We start from the raw sequence: 26359 nt of genomic DNA, 5'->3' as shown, positions 1-26359 counted from the left end.
CCAGGCCGGTGACAGGACCAGGCTGCCGACTGTTCTCTTTAACAGGTCCAGGCACCGCGCCTTAATCCCCAGCGACCGGGGGTCCGACTCCCCTAGGTCCAGACCACCGCCCGCAAACCAGATAGCCTCTCCTGGGAGCCACTACTCCCAACCTGCTCCACTTCACTACTCCTCTCGTTTACTACTCTACACTCCTCTACACTCCTCACCTCCCCTTTTTCTGACCCCTAGGTGGGCGACCCTATTCCGCTCAGCGCCCACTGGTGTCTCTGGTGGGTGTGGTGCAGGGTGTATCTAGGATTTGATTTGCTGTTGGAGGCAGCACTGTAAGATGGGGACCCAGAACCATGAGGGATTTGAATACTGCACTAAAGAGAGAGCGTGCAGTACTCTGTGATGACCTGAAAGTCCAGGGGCGTCACACTGCCAGGTAGTTCAGCATATTCATGAGCTCTGGAGAACGTGTAGATCTACAGATGGGGTAATCTTTAGGTAAATAGTGCTTGATTTTCATGTAACAAGTTTACTGGTAGAACGGCTACAGGGAGAAAATTAAAATGGTTATATTATTTTTTTTTACTAAGGTCATAAGAACTAACAGGGAGGTAATTGCTAACTGCCTGCCTGTTCTGTTCAGCTGTAAAAGAACCAGGGAGTGATTTTGCGCAAGCTCAAAAATAATTTTGCCTTCAAACACAAGTCCTCTAATTGTCCTGAAAATATGTGTATGACACTCTCTGAGATCTCCCAGGATTGTATCTAATCCCTATCCATTACTTTAAAGGGAACCTGTCACCAGATTTTGAGATTATTAGCTGTGGCCACCACCACTGAGCTCATATATACAGCATTCCAGAATACTGTACATAAGAGCCGCGCTGTATAATCTAAAAATTACTTATATAATACTCACCTATGGGGGCGGTCCAATCCAATGGATGTCGCTCCTCTCCGGTCTGGCGCCTCCTTTCTCCGGTCCGGCACCTCTGCTGTGATCTCTGTCCTCCTTCTACCTAGCCCAGTGTGGATGATGCATCTACATCATGCACACAGGTTAGCATCGCGGTCCTGTGCAGGCGCACTGTGATCTGTCCTGCTGAGGGCAGATCAAAGTACTGTAATAGGCAGGCATGAGGAAAGGATAAAGGCCACTGGCGCATGCGCACTACAATTCTTTGATCTGCCCTGAGCTAGGCAGATCAAAGGGCGCCTGAGCAGGACCTCAATGCCAGATAGTGGCATGACATAGAATGCATCATGCACTCGGGCCTCAGAAGAAGGAGGACAGCGATCACCACAGAAAGGAGGCGCCGGATCAGAGTGATGAGGTGCCGAACTGGAGAGCAGCAACACCCATCGGATCGGACCTCCCCTTGGGTGAGTATTATAAGTGTTTTTTACATTATACAGAGCAACATGGGCTCTTATATACAGTATTCTGGAATGCTGTATATGAGTGTGGTGCCCCTGAGGCTTCAGGCGCCACAGGGTATTACACCTCCTTTAGGGGTAATATCCATCCTGGGTTAGAAGGTGGTTAACTTCCAGTGCCTTTACAAAACCACACACATAAAACAATAAGGTGCTTTCCCACGGGGGGGTGAACTAGGGCAGACAGGGTAGTGAGCCATCAGGAGGCATTGGACTTCCCCAGTCGCTAGGACAATCACTGGGGGCGGGCACCACTTGAGGTAAAAAGTAGGTGCAACCATCTCACTAGAGCAGACCTTCCCGGGCACAGCTTGGGATAATATCTCCCATGGGCAGTAGGAATGGAGTGTTTCTCTTCCTTCATGGGACCCGTGGCTTGGAGCTGGATGCTCGGCTTGGGTTCTGGATAGTACACAGGGGACACTTCACTAGAAAACGTCCACAGGCACCTGCAGTGACCGCCGACTATCCGGGATCGGCTGGAGCCCATAATTGTAGAGATTGGTACTCTGGGGCAGCGCCTGTACTACCAGTGAGTAAAAGACCTGGAACCGCAGCCCCTGTCTCTGCCTCTCTTTTACCGACGCCGTTGCCCAGTGCTGCGGCGCAAACGGGGACTAGCACCACCCCCATTCTTCCTCACTAATCCTCCCTGGGGTAACCCCGCGCCGCCTGTGGGGAGCGACACCATCCAAGCTGCGACCTTCACCATCAGCCCCAGCGAGCAGCACTCACAGCTCCATCCCATCCCTGGCCGCGGACCACAGGTGGCGTCAGAATCTAAAAAGACTTTCCTCACCGTCACTACCATCCCCAATCTCCGTCCTTCCTCCCGTTCACCGCCTTCCCTCACACCTGTACGTCTCGAGGTCACGAAACGGGGTCAGGCCAGCCCATGACAACGCAGAGGATTTGCACTCGTGGTCTGTCGACAAGTCGGGTGAAAACCCCTCGACCTCAGGGTGTTACAAGAGCTCAGTGCTGGTGGCCGCAGCTTATAGTTGCCAAATCTGGTGACAGGTTCCCTTTAGCGCAAACACAGCCTTAGCAACTTAACTTTAAAGTGACCAAACCATACAAATGGATGGGAACGCGTTAATAATCAGTAGCCCATTTAGTAACATAGTTAAATTAAAAAAATGGTCCATAAATTAAACTTCCTAGTCATTTGTGATTAGTCAGACTTTTGTTTACAAAACAGTGTCTAAACTGATGATGTCACTGTTAGAGGCTACATCATCCTGCTGTAACTGACACCTTATATTCCTTATTGCGCTCCTTTTTCTCGCTACTAAAATACTTAAGGCACAGGGAGTCAATTCTGACCTGCATTTGCTACTATTTCTGCCTGGATGGCTGATGCCAAAGGTAGTGCTGGTGCTTCTGCTAGCCGATTCCTGCATTCTTAGCCATGTTATGTTTTTTTATTTCTCTTACACTACCTCGTTAATTGTCATTGCTGCATTTTCATCTGCTATACATTTTGTACAAAAGTATAATTTGTTTTTGATAATCTGTTCAACCCCAGTTATTCAAACTTTGCTAAAAGAGGCATAATAAGAAATGCTAGGAAGATAGGCGTAAGAAAGTAAAATGTGGCAGCAGGGTAGGTGTGGCATCTATGGTTGTAACTAGTAAAACAGGTGTTCACAAACAGACATGCAAAATTTATAAGAAATACTAGGAACATAACCAAAAAGCCAGCACTTGCAACAGGTGCTTTATTAGTGTGGTATCTTTGGATATAAAATTTGACTAGTAAAGCAATGTACAAAAAATGTATTTCCAAAGGAGACAGTCACAGTCTTGCATGCAAATGTATGAATTTTGGGAAATTTTCTTTTGTATTATTATAAACCAAATTCTACTCCTTACCACCATCCCTTCATAAAAATAATTGAACAAGAAATGAAAAAAAAAAAATTAGTGCAGTTGTTTGTGAAAAGCAAGGACACTGTCTCTTACTAATGCTGATTTCAGATTTGTTGCTGTTGCGCTATCTTGCATCTGCTTTTTAGTGCATTTAAGAGAACCTGACAGCAGGATTTTGGACTATTAACTAAAGAAATGGCTGTCATGTTGCTTTGAAGTTATTTTAAATTATAACTTTTTTGAAGAAATCCATTTTGTAGTTTGTATGTAATCTGAAGTTTTATGTTAATGAGGTGCAAGTGCAGCAGGACTGGATGCTGCAAATGGTCTCCTACTGTCCCTTTTGGTATTATTGTCATCTCACCTGCCTCTGGTCTATGACTGAATGGTCACTGCTTTTTCAGTAACCTACCTCCTCTGGCCAAAATCTCACACAGGCGCTGTCATTGCCAAGGGCTGGTCATGCACATACAGTTAGGTCCAGAAATATTTGGACAGTGACACAATTTTCGAGAGTTGGGCTCTGCATGCCACCACATTGGATTTGAAATGAAACCTCTACAACAGAATTCAAGTGCAGATTGTAACGTTTAATTTGAAGGTTTGAACAAAAATATCTGATAGAAATTGTAGGAATTGTACACATTTATTTACAAACACTCCACATTTTAGGAGGTCAAAAGTAATTGGACAAATAAACCAAACCCAAACAAAATATTTTTATTTTCAATATTTTGTTGCGAATCCTTTGGAGGCAATCACTGCCTTAAGTCTGGAACCCATGGACATCACCAAACGCTGGGTTTCCTCCTTCATAATGCTTTGCCAGGCCTTTACAGCCGCAGCCTTCAGGTCTTGCTTGTTTGTGGGTCTTTCCGTCTTAAGTCTGGATTTGAACAAGTGAAATGCATGCTCAATTGGGTTAAGATCTGGTGATTGACTTGGCCATTGCAGAATGTTCCACTTTTTAGCACTCATGAACTCCTGGGTAGCTTTGGATCTGTACTATGAAGCGCCGTCCGATCAACTTTGCGGCATTTGGCTGAATCTGGACTGAAAGTATATCCCGGTACACTTCAGAATTCATCCGGCTACTCTTGTCTGCTGTTATGTCATCAATAAACACAAGTGACCCAGTGCCATTGAAAGCCATGCATGCCCATGCCATCACGTTGCCTCCACCATGTTTTACAGAGGATGTGGTGTGCCTTGGATCATGTGCCGTTCCCTTTCTTCTCCATACTTTTTTCTTCCCATCATTCTGGTACAGGTTGATCTTGGTCTCATCTGTCCATAGAAATAAACCAAACCCAAACAAAATATTTTTATTTTCAATATTTTGTTGCAAATCCTTTGGAGGCAATCACTGCCTTAAGTCTGGAACCCATGGACATCACCAAACGCTGGGTTTTCTCCTTCTTAATGCTTTGCCAGGCCTTTACAGCCGCAGCCTTCAGGTCTTGCTTGTTTGTGGGTCTTTCCGTCTTAAGTCTGGATTTGAGCAAGTGAAATGCATGCTCAATTGGGTTAAGATCTGGTGATTGACTTGGCCATTGCAGAATGTTCCACTTTTTTGCACTCATGAACTCCTGGGTAGCTTTGGCTGTATGCTTGGGGTCATTGTCCATCTGTGCTATGAAGCGCCGTCCGATCAACTTTGCGGCATTTGGCTGAATCTGGGCTGAAAGTATATCCCGGTACACTTCAGAATTCATCTGGCTACTCTTGTCTGCTGTTATGTCATCAATAAACACAAGTGACCCAGTGCCATTGAAAGCCATGCATGCCCATGCCATCACGTTGCCTCCACCATGTTTTACAGAGGATGTGGTGTGCCTTGGATCATGTACCATTCCCTTTCTTCTCCAAACTTTTTTCTTCCCATCATTCTGGTACAGGTTGATGTTTGTCTCATCTGTCCATAGAATACTTTTCCAGAACTGAGCTGGCTTCATGAGGTGTTTTTCAGCAAATTTAACTCTGGCCTGTCTATTTTTGGAATTGATGAATGGTTTGCATCTAGATGTGAACCCTTTGTATTTACTTTCATGGAGTCTTCTCTTTACTGTTGACTTAGAGACAGATACACCTACTTCACTAAGAGTGTTCTGGACTTCAGTTGATGTTGTGAACGGGTTCTTCTTCACCAAAGAAAGTATGCGGCGATCATCCACCACTGTTGTCATCCGTGGATGCCCAGGCGTTTTTGAGTTCCCAAGCTCACCAGTCAATTCCTTTTTTCTCAGAATGTACCCGACTGTTGATTTTGCTACTCCAAGCATGTCTGCTATCTCTCTGATGGATTTTTTCTTTTTTTTCAGCCTCAGGATGTTCTGATTCACCTCAATTGAGAGTTCCTTAGACCGCATGTTGTCTGGTCACAGCAACAGCTTCCAAATGCAAAACCACACACCTGTAATCAACCCCAGACCTTTTAACTACTTCATTGATTACAGGTTAATGAGGGAGATGCCTTCAGAGTTAATTGCAGCCCTTAGAGTCCCTTGTCCAATTTCTTTTGGTCCCTAGAAAAAGAGGAGGCTATGCATTACAGAGCTATGATTCCTAAACCCTTTCTCCGATTTGGATGTGAAAACTCTCATATTGCAGCTGGGAGTGTGCACTTTCAGCCCATATTATATATATAATTGTATTTCTGAACATGTTTTTGTAAACAGCTAAAATAACAAAACTTATGTCACTGTCCAAATATTTCTGGACCTAACTGTAACTTCCAAATTATACCATTGAGCTGAGAAATTGATCTGTGCATGTGTAGCTCATGACAATGCCACTGCCCATGTGTAATTTTGGTCAAAATTGATTTCTTCTAAAAAGGTATCATATTAATCAGCCTTAAAGTGCTCTTACAGCCCTCCAATGAACTTTTTTCTTCACTAAATCTGTTTATTTGTTTTTATAGTTTAGTGTGAGTGTTTACATACTCCCCAACTACCATTTTTTTCTGATATCCAGTGCCATTCCAGGCTTTGTCTGAGTGGTGTCACTGGTCTTCAGACTATCTGGCTCACTCTATGCTCTATGAATGAGCTTGAAGTCCCTTTTACTTCTGTGGGCCTTGTTGTGTCGCTCGAAAATCTTGCATTGTAAAAGCCACTTTCGGGTAAGAATGATGTGCTACCCGGAGAGTTTGAAGAGCAGTGGTGTCACTCAGAAGAGGAGTGACACTGCATTTGATTCCGGAGAATAAGATGGTAGGTGATTATGTTAACACATAAACACTGTATCACCTACACAGATTTAGTGAAACAAAAAGTTCATTAGAAGGCTTGTTTAAAAGTTCGATGCTGTATTTTTTCCCTATTTCCTGTGTGATGAGGCTTCATGTGTGAATCTCAGCACTTGCTGGGACACTCAACGAAGCTTTATCAGAGGGCAGAGGCTGTGATTACTTCTGCAGCCTCTTACCCTTCCTGAAATGAAGCGTCATCAGCGATGCTCATTTCAGTGGATGACATGGTTCCTTTGGTGTCTCTGCGCACTGTCATTGTGCAATTTGCACAATGACAATGCAATCTGTATTCATAGAATCATAGAATGGAGGGGACCTCCAAGATCATTGCGTCCAACCTCCTATGAATGCACAATTCACTAAACCATCTCACACAGATGTTTGTCCAGTCTCTGTTTGGAGACCTCACCACCTCTTGTTTCACTCATTGATCACCCTCACTGTCAAAAAGTTTTTTTCTAACATCTAACCTGTATCATCTCCCTTTCAGTTTCATTCCATTGCTTCTCATGTTTCCATGTGCAAATGAGAATAAGGATGATCCCTCTACACTGTTACATCCCTTCAGATATTTGAAGACAAGTATTAAGTCTCCTCTTAACCTTCTTTTTTGCCAGCTAAACAGTCCCAGATGCTTTAACCATTCCTCTTAGGACATAGTTTTCAGTCCACTTACTATACTGGTAGCTCTTCTCTGACCTTAATATAGTGTTTCGATATCTTTGTTAAAATGTATTGCCAAGAATTGGACCCAGTATTCCAGATGAGGTTTGTCCAAAGAGGAGTAGAGGGTGATAATTACTTCACGTGATCTAGAGTCTATGTTTTGCTTAATACATCCCAGAACTGTGTTGGCCTTTTTGCTGCTGCATCACACTGTTGACTCATGTGCAGTCTGTGTTCTATTTGTATACCCAGGGCCATTGCTGTTGCTTAGCTCTATTCCTCCCATTCTCTAGATGTTATTTTTGTTTTTTTTTGCCCAAACATAGAATTTTGCACTTCTATGTGTTAAATACCATTCTTTTAGTCACTATGCATTGTTTCAGCTTATCTAGATCCTTCTGAATCCTTTCTCTGTCTTTAGCATTAGCTATCCCTCCTATTTTTTCATTGTCTACAAATTTGATTAGTTTAACTAAAGTTCTCTTATCTAGATCATTTATAAAAATGTTAAACAACACAAGGGCTAAAGGCTACGTCTCACTAAGCGTCATCGCTAGCGACATCGCTGCTGAGTCACGGTTTTCGTGACGCAACAGCAATCTCGCTAGCGATCTTGTTATGTGTGACATCCAGCAACGACCTGGCCCCTGCTGTGAGGTCACCAGTTGTTGCTGAATGTCCTGGACCATTTTCTTCAAAGGCGATGTCCTGCTGGGCAGGACACATCGCTATGTTTGACACTGTGTGACAGGGTCCCAATGACAGCAGAGATCGTTATACAGGTCGCTACTGCGACCTGTATCGTTACTGAGTCGTTGGTAAGATCTGACTGTGTGACATCTCACCAGCGACCTCCAAGCGACTTACCAGCGATCCTTATCAGGTCGCATCGTTTTCGGGATCACTGGTAAGTCGCTAAATGTGACGGGGGCGTAGACAGAGCCTTGTGGTACCCCACTTGAAACACTCTTCCAATTAGATGTGCAACCATTTATTACTACTCTTTGAGTACAATCACTCAGCCAGTTATAAAACCAACTAATCAATATATTTTTTTGAATCCCCTTCCCCAGGACTTGAGATCCGTAGAGCTAACAACATAGCAGAGCGCACTGTCAGTACATGGCGTCAGACTACCCAGCAACATTCATAGACCAGCACAACTCCCACAATTAACTTCATCCATAAGCGCAGAGAGGAGGCCAGCACCTGAAATGAGCGACACTGATGACGCTTCGTTACAGAGAGGAGGCAGTGGCTGTACATATTACCTCAGCCTCTGCCCCCTGATGATACTTCATTTGAGTATCCCAGAATGCAATGTTTTTTCCGGCAAAGTGTCATCAGAAAGGAAGTAGTAAAAATAAATACAATACCTATGAGATAGAGTAGTTAGGGAACAGAGAGGAATTTTTAATGCAATCATATTAGAAATGTGTTTAGATTATGGCACTAAATAGATAAGAATTTAGATTAAAATTTTTTTGAGCTTCAGACCCCCCCATTTAAAGACCTTAAATGGCTGCTGCATTCCTGGCTTTTGTACAGACTATGATAGGCTGCCCTATTCAATGTGATGTAATAACTGCAAGACATTTTGAGAAAGTCAGTTCAGTCGCACCTGAGGTCATGTCATCCTTCTGTAGCCATTGCGATCTTCTGAAATGTGTGAATTGACACCGGGCATTTTTTTGGCAAATCGTTTTAATCGAATCACAAACTTTTTCGACTTCGCCAGGAACTGAGCATTTTCTAAAATTTCAGTCTAATTCATTTCACATTGAATCAATTCACTCATCTTTTCTTTCTAGATAAAATACCTATACCAGTGTCCAAGTGGAAAGTTTAGAGTCCACTAGAAGACTTTCGCCACCAAGTACCCCTACTCATTAAGTATTAAGTTTTCATCATTTCATATTTAGTCTATACCATCAATAATCATTATTAGATTTTTGTAGTATTTGATGAGTTTACTTTTGCCTGAGAATTGTCAGGGCGCGGACTGGGCAAGGTCCAGAGTGAGGGTTAATGGGCAACATCACGACAAACAAGAGGTACACCAGGGACACTTAATAAATGGTTAGCCATAGTGAGAGTGAAGATGGACACCACCTTCCCTTACCTACCACTGTAACCTGCACTCCTAGCCAGTCCCTATACAGGTTCTTCACCTGTCGTCGAGCAAGAACCTGAAGCCTTGAAAGGCCCTACAATAGACCTGGCTAGTGAGTGGGCAGGTAAGGAACGCTAGCCCCACCACTGCACTAAAACAACACACCAGGGAAGGAAGACAGACAGGGCGAAACACAACGATGAACTGTTGCAGTCAGCACCAAGACTGTAGCCACACCAGCAACTTCAACAGTGGCTTATAGCAGCTCCTTCCACCTCCTGGCCCAGCATCCAAATGGCAAAGAATAACCGGCACCCTCTGCTTGTAGCAGAGAGTATATAAAGGGACTGGAAGGGGTCCAAAAGCAGAAACACCTGAAAAGGATTCAGAAGTTGCTGGAAAGCAAACTGACTTTAACCCTACGACTGCCAAAGCAAAGGAAATCCATTTAATAGTGAGAGTCTAGAATGGAAATGACTCTCAAGTCCTGAATCTGTCACTAGTCTCATGATGCAGGGAGACAGGCGTTACAGAATTTGTGAAATTACTCAAATCCAGATTTGAATAAAAATAAAATGGTCTGTCCCAAAACAGCATATATCACCTATACTGAGTATGAGTTAGAAATATATGATCGCTTAGATTCTGATACCTGGGACTCCCACCATTCATAAGATTAGAGGACCCAATATGAAGCATTATCAAACATGTGCAATGCCCTATCAATTGTCCATCAACTGTCTGTAGGACTTACAGGCTATTGTGTTATTTTAGACAGGAGACTTTATCCCCTTCCCTACATTATTTACCCCCTCACCCCATCAGCAATCATGCTTTTATTATTTATCACCATAATGATAAATGTTTTTTGTGGAATTGCCTCTTTAGGGACTCTTTGTAAAAGTTGCTGTAGGATTTCTCATACTAATCCACTTTGTAAACTAAGCTAACAAAACTTATAAATTCAAGAAATATTTATCTGCATCAAAGGATTTTTAGATGTTTCACCCTATATTTTATATTTTATATAGGGTCATCACAAACTATATTACATACACAAAATCATGTTTTAGTGAAATTTGAGTAGACTTTTCATTTGCATAGTCCATAGGCCCTTTTGGAAAGTTCAATGTGTAATGACACCCCAAAATAACACAGGAAATACACCACTTACTGGAGTGTTTCACAGTATGGGGGATTCATATCATTCAAGGAAACGACAAGAAAATTGTCAAAGTTGTTCATCCTTCGGGAAGGTCAAGGCGCTGAAATATTTTGACATCTGTCAAGTTGCAAATAGAGACCATATGGAGAAAGGATAATGCAAAGAAGGGCTCTAAGAAAGGTCAGAGAAGAGGCAGAAGAAGAAGTTACTCTACAGTACTAAGAATGACTGGGCCACCCAATTTGGTATGGAGTCTATACACAGAGGACGAGACACTAATTTTAAAAAAACAGATTCACAAAGTAGTAGTAGAAACATTCTTCTGAGATGTAATTCAGAAATAGTTATAATACACAAAAGTGTTTAAGAAATTCTCATGTAACCCAATCTCGATAAGGGTTTTGCTCAGACCGGAACTCAATGACAGACAAGATGAATTCTCACCCATGAATTATTAATATTGTCTAGAAGAGGAGAGACGTAGGCTCCTCCAGGACCTGACTTGTCTTCAATATGTCCTCACATAAAGAAATATTGGTATTACGCCTTTGAATAGAAATCTAACAATCCTAGTTTTCCTTATACTGAAAGCAGCGCATACTGGCCAGGCGAATGTGCTCTACTACCCAGTGGTGTAACTAGAGTCCCATGGGCCTTGATGCAAGATTTGCATCAGGGTCCCCACCCTGTCAGATTTATAGGCCTATATAGCATTCTAAATCCTATACAGACATATGTGTTTCCCTACCCCCATTAAGTAGTAATGTCCCCCATCTTGTGCTAATGTCCCCCAACATGGGCCGCTTCCAATTACATATGTACCCCATCCTGGTATATCTTTTACCCATTCTTATATACCTGTCCATCATGCTGGTATATATGTCCCACACCCTGGTATATATTTCCCCAATCCTGGGTCCTTTCAAGGTATATAAGTCCACCACCTTGGACCCCTTCCAAGTATATATGTCACCAATCTTGGTATATATGTCCCCTTCCTGCTATATATGCCCCTAATCCTTCCTGGTCTCTTCTTGGTACAAGTGTCCCCCATGCAGGTATTTATCTCCCCATCCTGTATCCCAACTGCACAAGATATAAAGGTCTTCACTTACAGTTGTTGCAGGGGAACTCCCACTGGGTTGATGTTTCCAACTTCAGTCTTCATACAATCAGATAAAGTTTAATTGCCTCTGTGTGATCAGTTCTTGATCAGTTATTGTAAGAAGACTAGTAAGAAGTATTGTAAGAAGCTGGACCAAAAGTGAACGCCATAGTCATATGTAATACCTCAGGGGTACTAGTATATCTCTGACTGCAATATAAAATCAAGGAAAATAGTAAATCAATATAACCTTGTTGACGTAACATTTTTAAATTATGTTTTACGTTTTACCAGCTTATTGCCTGAACTAAAAATATAAAAAACGTTTACTTTGCTAAAATGCCTTATCGTGAAAAAAAACAACATTTTTCTTGCATCTTCCCAAAAAACATCCAAGAAAGATTGTCAATTGGTCAAGAATGTGTTCTCTTTGCCCAGCTAGTATATCTACTTCTACACCCATTAAATCAACTTTCTGTATAAATGTATGTGCACCTATCTGGTTCATTAAAGAGCCATAATTAGAAAGCAAGATGATACATATTACAAACATTTATTACTGAGTGTAAGAACTTGTGCAGGAATCCCCTTTGCACAGATCTCACAACACTAGAGTATGAACAGTGGCATAAATAAAGTGTGATGGGCCCTAGTGTAATAATGTCCCCATCATGTACAAATGTCCTCCATCATGGGCTTCTTCAAGTAAATATGTCCTGATCCTATACTAAAGGCCCCCATCCTGGGCCCCTTGCAAAAATAAAGTCCAACATCTGCCAGTATTAATATTCACTATGCTGATGTAATGACCCCATCCTGGCCCCTTCCACTAATTTTTGTACTCCTTCCTGGTATAATGCCTCCATCCTGGTACAATGTCCTCATTCACCATCCACTAATACTGTTACCATCCCGTATCCAGTAATATTGTCCCCATTCCCCATCCAGTAATATATGGCCCCCATCCTGGGCTCCTTTCTGGTATAATATCCCCATCCTGGTACAATATCCCCATTCACCATCCAGTAATATTGTTACTGACACACTCGCCCCAGGGCCTGTCAGTACCGGGACTCAGAACCAGGCCGGACTAGTCCGGGGACGTCAGCCGTGGCGGGGTCCGGTTTCGTGACCCTGGTGGTGTCTTTTGGAGTAAATAAAGGGAGTTTTAAATAAAAGAAAATAAAATAAAAAGAGTTTTTGTCGACTACGCCACTTGCGATGTGCGGCCAGGTTATAACGGGAGGCCACCGCTGCAGGTTTCTGCTGGGGATGATGGAGTGATGCAGCCTGGATGGTTAGTGCCCTCTGCAAGCAGGGACAGGCCCCAGCAGTGGATGAGGGGGGTTGTAGTGGGAAAACATTCTATGTGAGTGCACACCGTCAAGGAAACAGTCCACACCAATATTATAGTTTAACTTGCATTTCTTTACTTAGCTGTGGTGGTACCTGAACCCGCGGATGCCAGTCCCAAGTGTATCCGCTCCACTTGTTCTCCGTGCCAGCTGGGACCTGGGTTGGCTGTCGTTCGTGCACACTTGTTGTTGATGGGCTCCCGTGGCTTAGACCTACTTGGGAACCCCTCTGTTTCTGTATTAGTCCTATTGCAGGCAGCCTGGACTATTTAGGGGTTCAGTCCCCGGTCCCCTCTTTGCTGCTGATGCTTCAGACTTTTTGGATTGGCGATGGACCCTGGAGATCTTCCTGCCCGGCAGAGTTAACAGCTGACCATCAAGTGTCCCACTGTCCTAGGGTCTGCACCCTGCCTCGTGCTGAGTCCCGTGAGCCTTGGTTCCGAACTTCCACAGGCCTCCCGTGGTACCTGGAGTCTGCTGCTTCCACAGGTAACCCACGGTGCCTGGTGTCCCGTTCTGTACTCCACAGTTCTCACTCCTTTTACAGCACTCCGTTCTCACTGCAGGTCTTTTCAGTACTTTCCACTTTCTACTACTTCAGACTACTACTCTTCTCCTCCTTTTCTCCTCACTCTCTTCTGACAGACTCTCCTGACAGACTCTTCCTTCTTCACCTCATTCTGACTGACTGCACACCACTTCCTGCCGCCTTTTTAAACTGACCACCGGCCCCTCCCCCTCACTGGATCTCTCCCTACAGGCTGGGTGGTATTATCCAATCAATGCCATCTCCTTTTACCTGTTACTAGGCAGTCTCCCAGGTTGGTGTTGGGGTTGTGTGCGTGGCCTGAAGGTGCTGGTGCGTTTACTCTGGCACGGATATTCCGGGGTTTGGATTTCCACGAGTTACATTTATGGCATTAATATATGGCCACCATCATGGGCTTTTTCCATGTGTAATGTCCCCCATCGTGGTATAATGTCCCATTCACCATCCACTAATATTGTCACCATCCTGTATTCAGTAATATTGTAGTATTTTTGTCCACATTCCCCATCCAGTAATATATGGCCCCCATCCTGGATGGCCTCCATTCGGGGATTTGGTATAATGTCCCCGATCCTGGTACAATGTCCCCATTCACCATCCACTAATATTGTCACTATTCCCTATCCAGTAATTTTATCCCCATTCCCAATCCAGTATTATATGGCTCCCATCCTGAGCTTTTTCCTGATATAATGTTCCCCCATCCTGGTGCAATGTCCCCATTCACCATCTACTAATATTGTCAGCATTCCCTATCGAGTAATATTGTCCCCATTCCCCATCCAATAATATGTGGCCTCCATTCGGGGATTTTTCCATGTGTAATGTCACCCATCCTGGTACAATGTCCCATACACCATACACCAATATTGTCACCATCCTGTATCCAGTAATATTGTAGTAATATTGTCCCCATTCCCCATCCAGTAATATATAGCCTCCATCCTGGGATCCTTCCTGGTATAATGTCCCCCATCCTGGTACAATGTCCCCATTCATCATCCAGTAATATTGTCCCCATTCCCCGTCCAGTAATATATGGCCCCCATTCGGGGATTTTTCCTAGTGTAATGTCCCCCATCCTGGTACAATGTCCCATTCACCATCCTCTAATATTGTCACCATTCACTATCCAGTAATATTGTCCCCATCCAGTAATATATAGCCTCCATCCTGGGATCCTTCCTGGTATAATGTCCCCCATCCTGGTACAATGTCCCCATTCATCATCCAGTAATATTGTCCCCATTCCCCGTCCAGTAATATATGGCCCCCATTCGGGGATTTTTCCTAGTGTAATGTCCCCCATCCTGGTACAATGTCCCATTCACCATCCTCTAATATTGTCACCATTCACTATCCAGTAATATTGTCCCCATCCAGTAATATATAGCCTCCATCCTGGGATCCTTCCTGGTATAATGTCCCCCATCCTGGTACAATGTCCCCATTCATCATCCAGTAATATTGTCCCCATTCCCCGTCCAGTAATATATGGCCCCCATTCGGGGATTTTTCCTAGTGTAATGTCCCCCATCCTGGTACAATGTCCCATTCACCATCCTCTAATATTGTCACCATTCACTATCCAGTAATATTGTCCCCATCCAGTAATATATGGCCCCCATCCTGGGCTCCTTTCTGGTATAATGTCCCCCATCTTGGTACAATGTCCCCATCCAGTTATATTGTCACCATTCCCCATCTAGTAATATTGTCTCTATTTAGTAATATATGTCCCCATCCTGTTATAATGTCCCAGCTTCCTCGGCCTGTGTTGTAATAATGCTCTGCTGTTCTCAATACATAAAAGAATAAAATATTCTTCTCACTTTCCCCTCTCTTTTGATGCATGATGTCTTCTTCTGTAGCCAAAGTAGAGACTGGCAGATGATATTAGCATACCTACTATGGGCAACACATGCTTTAAAGGATTCCTTTGAAACATAAAGATAAGGATCTTGATTGGAAATAACAAGCAATCATGAAAGGGGTTTAACTTTCTGTACAAAATCATCTTCCTTGTATTAAAAATAAAAAAATCCCGTTTTTCACCCTTCCCCAGTCCAGTGTTGCATACCCACAGCTGTGAATATCTGCAAGTTCCAGCATTGATGTCATCTCAACAATTCTGCAGCAAATCACTGGGCTCTGTAGCTCCGGCAGTCTACATCAACAGAGACAATGAGCCAAGTGATGGTTTGTAAAGTGATGTTGTAAAGAAGTGGAAGATCTGTGGATGCCATTTCTGGAAAACATTTGCTTGAATGAAATCATTGACCTGTTTTATATAAAATATGGGGTTCGTCAGTGGTGTGTTTCCTGGATGGGGTCGGCAGCGGTGGTTGAGCGGGGTCAAAGGAGGCAAGGGCAGTGGTGGAGTAGGGCAAAGCTGTGGGTGGTGCAACGGGTGTCCAAGAAGCTGGCTGCAGGCGCTGTGAGGCAGGATGAACATCCAGAAACTGTTGGCGGTGCTTCAAAGAAATAGCGTGTGTGCACAGATTGAGCTATCGGCTCAATAAGAAGCTGATCTCATCTATGCATGCGTCACCTCTGGGTGCTATTTTTCTTAAGTCCGTTGCAGGGAGATCAATGGGCCAGAGGTGGCGCATGCACAAATGAGATCTTCAGCCGAAAGCTCCAATCTGGCACACGCTGACTCTGGGCGCCATTATTTGAAGCCTGCACCACCAAAATTTTCAGAATGATGCCCCCTGCCTCACCGCCTGCAGTGAGCACAGCACACTGCCCACCGCACAGCGCACTGCCCACCGCACAGAGCACCGCCTGCAGCACAGAGCACCGCCTGCAGCACAGCGTACCACCCGCAGTACAGTGCACCGCCCACAGTAAGCCCTCAGCACAGTGTACCACCCACAGCATCTCCCCTGCCTCCTGTGACCCCTCTCCACCACCCCTAGAAAGCTACATTTGGATTATAAGACACACTACTAATTTTCCTACCAAACTTTTGGAAGGAAAAGTGCGTCTTATAATCCGAAAAATACGGTAGTTCTTATTTCTAGTAGTTGGTGATTTGCAAGGAGCTGAAGAGCAGCCTCTGAAGAGTAGGAAGCATCGTAGTTAAAGCGAAGGCCACAAGTGGAGAGTGTGTTTAGCGACAAAAGTTCTAAGGATAGTAAGTTCTTCAGCAAATGATTTCTTCTTACATGAGTGCAGAGATTGCAGAAGAGTAATAAGATGGTATCTGGCATCAGCAGTGAGTACAGCCTGTAGCAAATAGAGTTTAGGAAGGTGTATTTCCCCTACACAGCCAGAGTGAGCTACAAGGGCACCGTGTTAGCTGGTCCTGGAGGATTAGAGAATTCCTATTCTGAGTGGGTACGCAATAAATATTTTAAAGCAATAAATATATAAATTAGACAGAGGAATATATGCAGACACAAAAATATAAGAATAAACACCTTACCAGGGTAAGCAACAATGCCTGATGCTGGAAATGCAAAGACCTCACACGTAATGCTGTTTGAACTAGCAGCTTCATCAGGGCTGCAGCTTCATCAGGTGTGCAGCTTCATCAGGGGTTCAGCTTCATCAGGTGTGCAGCTTCATCAGTGGTTCAGCTTCATCAGGGGTTCAGCTTCATCAGTTGTGTTAGTTCAAGCAGTGAAATGTGTGGGGACTTGGGATTTCCAGCATCAGGCATTGTTCCTTACGCTGGTAGTTTTTATTCTTACATCTTTGTGTCTGCATATACTCTTCTGTCTAACGTATTTATTTATTGCTTCAAAATATTTATTGCTTGACTAATTTGAATATGAATTGCATGATATTTATTTATACATTCCCAGGGGGTTCATGTTTTTTTATGCATTTATTTATATGGTTAATTACTGATACTCTTCTTACATTAGACTTTTTGCCTAATGGAGAGGTAAACTGTAGGTTCGTATTTATTTTGGAATATTTTTTCAGCCCCTTTTGTTTACACCATATGTGTGACCATCCGGTTGCTTTTTAATTGTTTTGACTCAAACACTCACCTGTGTCTTTGTCTTATTTTTACATGTTAATACTTCAGTTTTAATCCTATTGGTTGTGCACCATGTGTTTACCGTACATCTGTTTCTTTATTCCATGTACTATCTATGCAGGGAACTAGTGGTAGCACCCCATTTACTTTTTACTATTTTTTATTAAGTTTAATTTTTTGCCTTTATTATTAGGCTGTGCCCACATCTAGTTCTCTGCATAATTAAATTGTACCATCAAAATGCTGTGTCTGTTACATATGAAAAGAATGCCTCTGTATGACACAGAAGAAATATTGTATACTGTAAGTATTGTCCCTGCTACCGTTTGTTGAAATTGCATTTGCGAAATAAAAGTAAAGATATTTTGCATGTTTTGATGGTCCCCATACCATCAAATCTTTATTTCTATAGCACCAACATATCCCGCAGCGCTTTACAATTAAGAGTTTCATATACAAAACATAAGTAACAGTTATAGAAGATACAATAATTAAAGCAAAAATAAAGGCAACCCTGCTTATAAGAGCTTACACTCTACAATGGAGTGAGGTGCAAGGTTATACAAGGTTCAACTGCTTATTTACACCAAAAGTCTATCCGTCTCCAAAAAATGGGGGGATAGATAAAGGCTACATGAGCCAGCCATCTGCCAATCTTTGTAATGCTTTAGGTGCAGTGGAGTTTGAGGGAGAATTATGTTCTGGGAAGTAGTGAATGGTATATTTATGAATTAATGTCACGATTCACCTTCGGCTCTACTCCTTGCAGAGCCATTGGGTTTTGTCTATTGCTCAGTTGTTTGTATTCCCGGGTCCTTGCCAGTGGGTGGATCTTGTTTGGTACCTTGTTCCGGTTATTGCCTTGCTTTATCTTTGGGCTGTTTCCACCGAAACTTCACCAGTGATAGTTCCTGCTCTGCAGTGTGCACTTCTGGTTCCCTTAAGTTCATTCTGATCCTCGTCTCGGTACCCCAACTCATCTCCCTGTCCACCGCTCCATCTGTTTAGTCTGTGCTCTTTGACTTTCTAGCCCTCCGCTTGTCTTATTCCCTCAGTTCCGCTTCCCCCTTTTGTACTGACACTCCCCTTCAACTTCTGACCCTGGCTTGCTGGCTTGCTCTTTGACTACGGTTCTGCTCCCCATCTGTATCTGACGTTACTTCCCGGCTACCGACCTTAGGTTTCCATGTGATTTCGTCTCCTCTTCCTCCGATGCAGTGACGTGATCTTCTGGCTCTGACTCTCGGCATGTATGACCATTCTGCTACCTACCCATCTAGATACTTGGTGAAATCTAGTGGTCAGACGCCGCATTACACATAGGAGCTCTACATTTCTCCTGTATACCTGTGCCCCCACGTGATAGTATTACAATTAACTTCGATTAGGGAGGGTGACAGGCCACCCTGAAAAGATGTGTTTTAAAAGAGCGTCTGAAGCTATGTGAATTGTGCATCACCCTAGTTCCTTGAGGTAGAGCATTCCAGAGGACTGGTGCAACTCAGGAGAAGTCTTGGAGCCTGGAGTGGCAGGTTAGTTGAAAGTCATTTGTGGAGTGCAGAGAATGAGTAGGGTGATAAACAGAGATAAGGTGAAGAGGTAGTGGGGTGCCATGTTGTGAGGAGCTTTGTGGGTGAAAACAAGCAATTTAAATTGGATCCTATAATGTATGGTCAACCAGTGCATTGACTGGCACGGAGCGGAAGCATCTGAATAAACCAGATAGGAGATCCTGGCCACATCATTAAAGATGGACTGGAGAGGAGAAAGTCCAGTGAGTAGGAAACCAATTACAGTAATCAAGATGGGAGTGGATCTGTTGTGTGAATGACGCTGTACTCGGGTACGCGTGGTGCTCAGCCCAGTCCGAGCCGCTTGCAGTGTTTGAACGGCTCACACTGGGGGTAACAACAACGTGATTGGAAGTAGTGTGCAACCCCTCCCACAAAAACTGCCCACACTACCCCGAAAGGGATCTGTTTAAGGGTATGTGCGCACATGTGCGTATTACATGCAGTTACGCTGCGTTCTGCACCGCAGCGTAACTGCATGCATCCTGCGTCCCCTGCATAATCTATGGAGATTGTGCAGGGGCCGTGCGCACGTGGCATGTTAGAACGCAGCGATTCGGCTGCTTGCCAAATCGCTGCGTTCTAAGAAGTGACATGTCACTTCTTCCGTGCGTTCTGCATGCTGTCTATAGGGAGAGGCAGCATGCAGAGCGCACGAATCTGCCGGCACCATGCGCTTCAGAACCCAGCTTTTCAGCTCATTTTCGGTGCGGTGCGGTGCAGAGCGCACACGTGCGCACATAGCCTCAGGTTGGATGCATGTGGGCAGAGACCCAAACTGCTCAATTAGGGACTTCCATTGAAGTTCAGGTCAAGTCCTCAAGTCCGGGTCCCAAACCAAACTTTATCTAAAGACCGGCTGAACCCGCCGAACTGAACTTCCATGGGTCCACTCAACTCCAGTCTCTTTCAATGTCACTCCTGCAGCATTTAAAAATTCAGTGGTGCAACGGAGACACAGTACTGGACCTGGGGAGGATGAGTAATTGTTGACTATTATTTGTAATATGGAGACAACTATTTTGTGCAGAGAGCTGAAAGGAGAAAACCAATTCATGTCCAACAGTCTCAGTTGATTTGGAGAGTGGAGATGTCAACCAGCACCAAAAAGGTATTAATAATACCCTAATAATTTATAAAATAATAAAATAATAAATGCATATAAATTATATAAAATTATATAAAAACATATAAAATTATTTAAAAGAATACATTTATAAAATACATTCATATAAATTATATACCGTAAGTATATAAAATTCTATAAAATAATACATTTATAAAATAATACATTCATATAAAATTATATAATCATATAAAATTGCATAAAATAATAAATTTATCAAATAAATTTATAAAATCATAACAAATAACGTATTAATCTTTGCACATCTTTCGTCTAGAATTGTCAATGACTGCATGGGATAGGTTAGCATTCCCAATACCTAAGTGCAGAATATTTAAGTAGTAATAAGATGTTGACATTGGGGTGAAATATATTATGGGATGACATTTTTTTCATCTGTAAATTACCTACAGTAAATTGTAATGAAGAAAAGCTAATAAAAAAAATTTAGATCTAAAAAAAAGCAACAAATCTCAGACTCGTCTTTAAGAAGTTTCGTTAATATATATGCTCTTATGTTTAATCAAGACTCGGGCAGCTGTTTTAATGAAACATGACATTTTCTGATTGATAGCTCACCTTCCTTAATGGCAAGTTTCCCACCTTTGTAAGAAAGAAAATTCAGCAGTGGGTCGGTAACAGACGTCCACAGGAACCTCAGACCCCAACCACAGCCAACATCTCAAGTAGTCTGCGTTAAGAGCCGCCTGACATTTTCTGCAACTTAAGAGCTTCATGTAACAAGCTCTCCGATAGGTCACCCTTTGCAAAATGTTTTGCAAGCCATTACACAGTCTGAACTCCAGCACAGTAATACAATTGCAAGGCAGCTGCTCTCAGCAAGAGGCAAAGGTCACGGTGCTGTGTATATAAGCAAGCTGTGAAGGGTATAGCAGTCCAAATCTCACCCTCTTGCATTTTAAAAGCCAACACAAGCAAAAACAAACAGCAACGTGATTTTTTTTCTCTTTAGTCCTGGAAAAACATTTAAAAGCATGGCGAGATTTTGTTTTTACCATTTTATTCCTATTGCTCCAGCCTAATCTGCTGCCTTCCGAATTTTTGGATAACGTTCAGAAAAGCTGATTTTATAAATGCTAGCATTTATTCGTTTATTGAAAAATTGTCTATTGCTTGGTGAATACTGATGGTGAATGAAGTCGAGGGTATTTAACCAGAAAATGTTATTAAGAAATTATTATAAATGACTGCTGCACATGGTGCTTGCTTGGTTATAAAGGTTAGTCAAGGCTTTGCATTTTTTGGGCATCACATGGATTTTCTCAGCAGGATAAGCAAATACAATTTCCTCCCTTTGCAGGGACCGAACTACAGATACTTTACTGAGTTCCAGGGTGTTAAGTGCTTGTTCAGACAAGTGCATTATATGGATGTGTGTTATCAGTGTGCACCACGACGGCATAGGGAGAATGCAAGTAGCCGTGAGGCTCGTATCTCACGACACTGAAGAGGGGAGGCTGGGGAAGTGGAATAGACCCCGATATGGCTCCCTCTCCTCGGCCTGCTGCCCGGTTTCCTCCACAGAGCAAAGGGGAAGAGATGGTTGGTGGCAGGTCACTAGTGGGGTTTGTGGACATTATTTGTGCAATCCATACCTCTGTTCAGGCCCTCATTCCCACCATGAGTCTCCCTCCGTGGATTAATGGATACAGATGCATTGTTCTCATTCAACAGTCTTTTACTAATAGTTCCACACAGTATTTCTTTCACATCATGACTGTGGGCACAACACTTGAACATTGAAGGTACGGAACATTTGACTTCAAAGCACACTTCTAGTGCAGACTGATCCATGGTCCTGGCACTATTGCTGTTGTTCCGCTGTCTTTTAGAGACTTTCTTCAGTTGCTGATTTCGGTGATTGGTTCTGAGTCTGAGTCCCACTTTGTTTTGTGGGACTCAGCTCATAAAAGGGATTCCCTTTCCTTTGGTGAGGAGAGGGTTAATGCCAGGTTTCCTTCCGATAGCTCCTGACTCCTGGTCAGGTTTTTCCAGGTCGAACCATGCCCATGTCCTATATATAACCTCCGGGTGCTCTCCACCATCTTGCATCCTGTCTCTGTCTGCGCAGTCAGCCCATTCTTATGCACTCTCCAGGGGGGGTGGGACAGCTTTTCCCGCTAAGTTTCGTTTCTCCCCTCTGGCCTGTGTGAGTGGACAAAGCACTTTGCACCATTCTGTCACCCAGCCCAGGAAGGGCGGACACACCCAGACAGGGTGGTTACACATGGCGCCTGTCATTTTCATTGGCCGCAAGTGTACAGTCTCTTAGCATAGTCTATAGGCACACAGTACCCGTGGTTGCAGGCACGAGATCCTGTTTGTGACGCCAAGTTGATGCACCCACGGGGTCGGGGGTTACTTGTCACCGGGCCACGGTGCTTTTTCTGGGATGCCGCAGTCGCCTTGCCTGGTTCCGTGACCCCGGGTGTCAATAAAAGACTGGGGATAATGGGGGGGGTAGCTGTTCGTGATGCCACCTTTGGTGCGCAGACAGTATTAGCCGCCGCTGCGGGACTTCTCTGCTGGGGCAGATGACAATGCAGCTTGGATGGTTCAGCTCTCCACAGGCAGAGCTATGACTCCAGGGAGAATGGTGGTGGTGGTAGTCTCTCAGGTGCTGTTGGCACGGTGGCACAATGGGAAGGGCACCGGCAGTAACAAGACGACACAGGTAGAACAGTTTTTTACTTAATGGTCACACATTGCTTGGAGCACCGGGCTGCGCTGTGATGGGCCTCAGCCGATCCCGGATACTTCGGAGGTTGTGGCCGGTGGTTCCTTTGGTGTGTTGAAGAGAGCTTCAATGGGTTTCCCTCCACCCCAGCTCCTGGGTCACCAGTGCCTTCTGCACTCCCCGCGATCCCTGGGATCCCCCTTCCTTCCTCAGAGCCAAGGTCGAGCCTCCGGCTCTAGACCACGGGCCCCGAACTTTCCGTGTCTTTGCTTGCTTGGCTGTTCTGGAGTCCGACCTGACTCGGATGCCGTCTGGTGATAACTGCCTGTAGTGTGTCAGATGGCTCATCACTTCCCCTGTGGGTGCCCCCACCTCCAGGGTCCCTGAACTAGTGGGCATGAGGTCCCATACCTCGTGATGGCCACCTCAGCACCTACCCTAGCCCGGTCCCAGTAACAGAACCCCCGTGTTGTGTGTTGGTTGAGTGTGGTTGTGGTTGTTACCGGCAACGACCTCCTCAGTATCCGCGATGAATACTGCACCTCGGGTGAGGTGCAGTACCCTGCGGTGCCTGAGGCCGCAGGGGCGCCACATATACATCTAAATATTTTAAAAATATAAATTGTGATGTGCATTTGTATTCAGCCCCCTTGTGTCAAAATTTTGTTGGATCACATTTCACTGTTATTACTGCAGCAAATCTTTTGAGCTATGTCTCTACCAGCTTTGCACATCTAGAAGTGACATTTTTGCCCATTCCTCTTTGCATACGAGCTTTTAGTGAGATTGGATGGAGATTTCTGTGAACAGCAATTTTCATTCTTTGCCATATATTCTTAATGGGATTTAGGTATAGACTGTAATGGGGCCATTCACACATATGAATATGCTTTCTTCTAAATCATCCATTGTAGCTCTAGAAGGATGTTTAAGGTCGTTGTCCTGCTGGAAGGTGAACCTACGCCCCAATCTCAAGTCTTTTGCAGCCTCTAGCAGGTTTTCCACCAGGATTGCCCTGTATTTAGCTCCATTCATCATTTCAACAACTCTCATCAGTTTCCCTCTATTTGATGAAGAAAGCCTCCCCACAGCATTATGCTCCCAGCACCATGTGTGACGATGGGGATGTTGTTTTCAGTGTGATGTTCAGTGTTAGCTTTCCTCCAAACACAGCATGTTGCATTTTACCTCAAAATCTTTACTTTGGTGTCATCTGACCAGAACATCATCTTCCACATCTTCTTCACTGTGTCCCCTATTTGACTTTTTGCAAAATGCAAATGGGACGTCTTATGGCTTGCTTTCAGAAATGGCTTTCTTCTTGCTACTCTTCCATAAAGGCCATATTTTGGACTATACAACTTATAGTTGTCCTGTTGCCAGATTCTCCCACCGAAGCTGTGTATGTCTGCAGCTCCTGCAAAGTAACCATGGGCCACTTGGCTACATCCTTGCTTGGGATGTTAGTTAAGTGGACAGCCATGTCTTTGTTAGTTTGCAGTGGGCGATACTACTTACAATTTCAGATGATGGATTGAACAGTGTTTTATGAGATGTTCAGAACTTGGGCTTTCCTTTTTTATAACCTGACCATGCTTTACTCTTCTCTACAACTTTATCCCTGACCTGCCTGGTGTGTTCCTTGGTTTTCATGATGCAGTTTAATTCATAAACATTCCCAAACAAACCTCTGAGGCCTTCACAGAACATCTGTAGTTACACAGTGAATAAATTAAACACAGGTGGACTTAATTTGCTAATCAGATGACGTTTTATAGGCAAGTAGTCACTATTTTATTGAGGGGTGCAATTTTGAAAATGGTGTCACTCTTGTTTGTTTTTCTGTTGCATAGGCTCCTCAAAGTCACTTCAAATGTGATGTGGCACCTAAAAAAATGGTTTTGCAAAATTTGTTGGCAAAGTTAGAAATTGCTGATAAACTTTTAACCCTTTTAATTTCCTAACAAAAAAAATATCCTTCAAAAATTATGCTGATGGAAAGTAGATATGTGGTAAATGTTATTTATTATCTATCTTGTGTGATATAATTATGTGGTTTAAAGGCATAAAAATGTAAAATTTGAAATGTTCAAAGATTTTGACACATTTTTGATATTTTCATAAATAATCAAATCTTATTGACTATATTTACCACTATCATAATGTACAATGTCACAGAAAACAGTCTCAGAATCACTAGGATATGTTGAAGCGTTCCAGAGTTATTATCTCGTAAAGTGATAACGGTCAATATAGTAAAATTTTGCTTGGTCAGGAAGGTGAAAACAAGCTTGGGGGTGAAGGGGGTTAAATAAAGTAACTTCTTAATATAATCCATTGTAGATACTGCAAAGCATAAGATGTGTTGTATCGTATATAAAGAGCTATGGAATTAATGTTGCTATATAAGTAAATAAATATAATAATAATAATTATTATTATTATTATTATTATTATTATTATCTGTGGACTTGTGAAAAATCCTGACCTGATTTGAGGGATAAAATAAAATATATTTAATTTTTTGTTACCTCTTTCTAATAATTGATTTGGGGAACAAATATAAAAAAAAATCCCTAAATCAAAAATTAATATTTATGGCATACACCTTGAAAAAGGACATTGTAGCAAATCTAAGACACATTTTCACTTTTTTTTTTTAACTTCTAAGCCTAAATTTATAAAAGGTAATCACATTATACCCAAATCTGTCATCAGATTTAATCAATTAAGCAAATATTTTGGAATCAATTTAATCTGATTGGACGTTGAAGGGAGACTTTTAAATAACTTGAGGAGGAAGAAGAGAGATAACTATTATTTACAGTGCATTAGTTCTGCTAAACTCCACCAGGGGGTTTCAAAGGGAAGACATGAGAAATGTATTATGTTTAATTGACTTTATTCGGTTTTAGGAAGCAAAAATATCAAAAACAAACTGACTCCGTATGGCCAGTAGTAGATTCACTTTATTAAGAGATTCCTGCTTTAGTTTCCCAGTGAAGAGTACCATAAATGAAGTGGAGATTTTCAGTAGTGCTTGTGAAATTTTATCTGATACAGCTTAGGCATTTATAGGAAGTATTTAATATAAAAAGTAGCAGCAGAACCCTGTGAAAACTGATCCTCCCTCACTACTAAAAATTCCAGAATTCTTGCAGATGTGTCCCTAGTGAGTTTTATAGCACATGCTTAGTAAAATTCCCATAAGTGTAATCTCTTGAAAAATGCCCTATAAATGTAGTAGACAAAATAAGGCTTTGTAATAATTTGGTTATTATGATACAAAAAATGAAATCATTAAAATTTAAATTTAAACATATCACAAAGTATGATTTTATTTAATTCAGATTTTGGGTTGATTTTTTTAATATTTGTTTATATGAATAATCACATAAAATCCTAAAGTAATATAGTATTTACTCAACTGATTGAAACATATATAAGAGGCTGATGTTTT

At 42.9% G+C, this 26359-nt stretch overlaps 1 long non-coding RNA gene across 1 annotated transcript in view; it reads right to left on the bottom strand.

Moving 5' to 3' along the window:
• The window catches only part of LOC142256606 (uncharacterized), a 91599-nt gene extending 70729 nt beyond the window's left edge, over window positions 1-20870 (bottom strand). Inside the window, exon 1 of the long non-coding RNA XR_012727546.1 lies at window positions 20781-20870. This is a non-coding gene — a long non-coding RNA (uncharacterized LOC142256606). The remainder of the gene's footprint in view (window positions 1-20780) is intronic.
• Window positions 20871-26359: the final 5489 nt, after the last annotated feature.

Source organism: Anomaloglossus baeobatrachus, chromosome 11 (genome assembly GCF_048569485.1).
Source record: "Anomaloglossus baeobatrachus isolate aAnoBae1 chromosome 11, aAnoBae1.hap1, whole genome shotgun sequence".
NCBI classification, from domain to species: Eukaryota; Metazoa; Chordata; class Amphibia; order Anura; family Aromobatidae; genus Anomaloglossus; species Anomaloglossus baeobatrachus.
The sequence above is the reverse complement of the archived record's forward strand: the minus strand, read 5'-3'. Positions and strand labels throughout refer to the sequence as shown.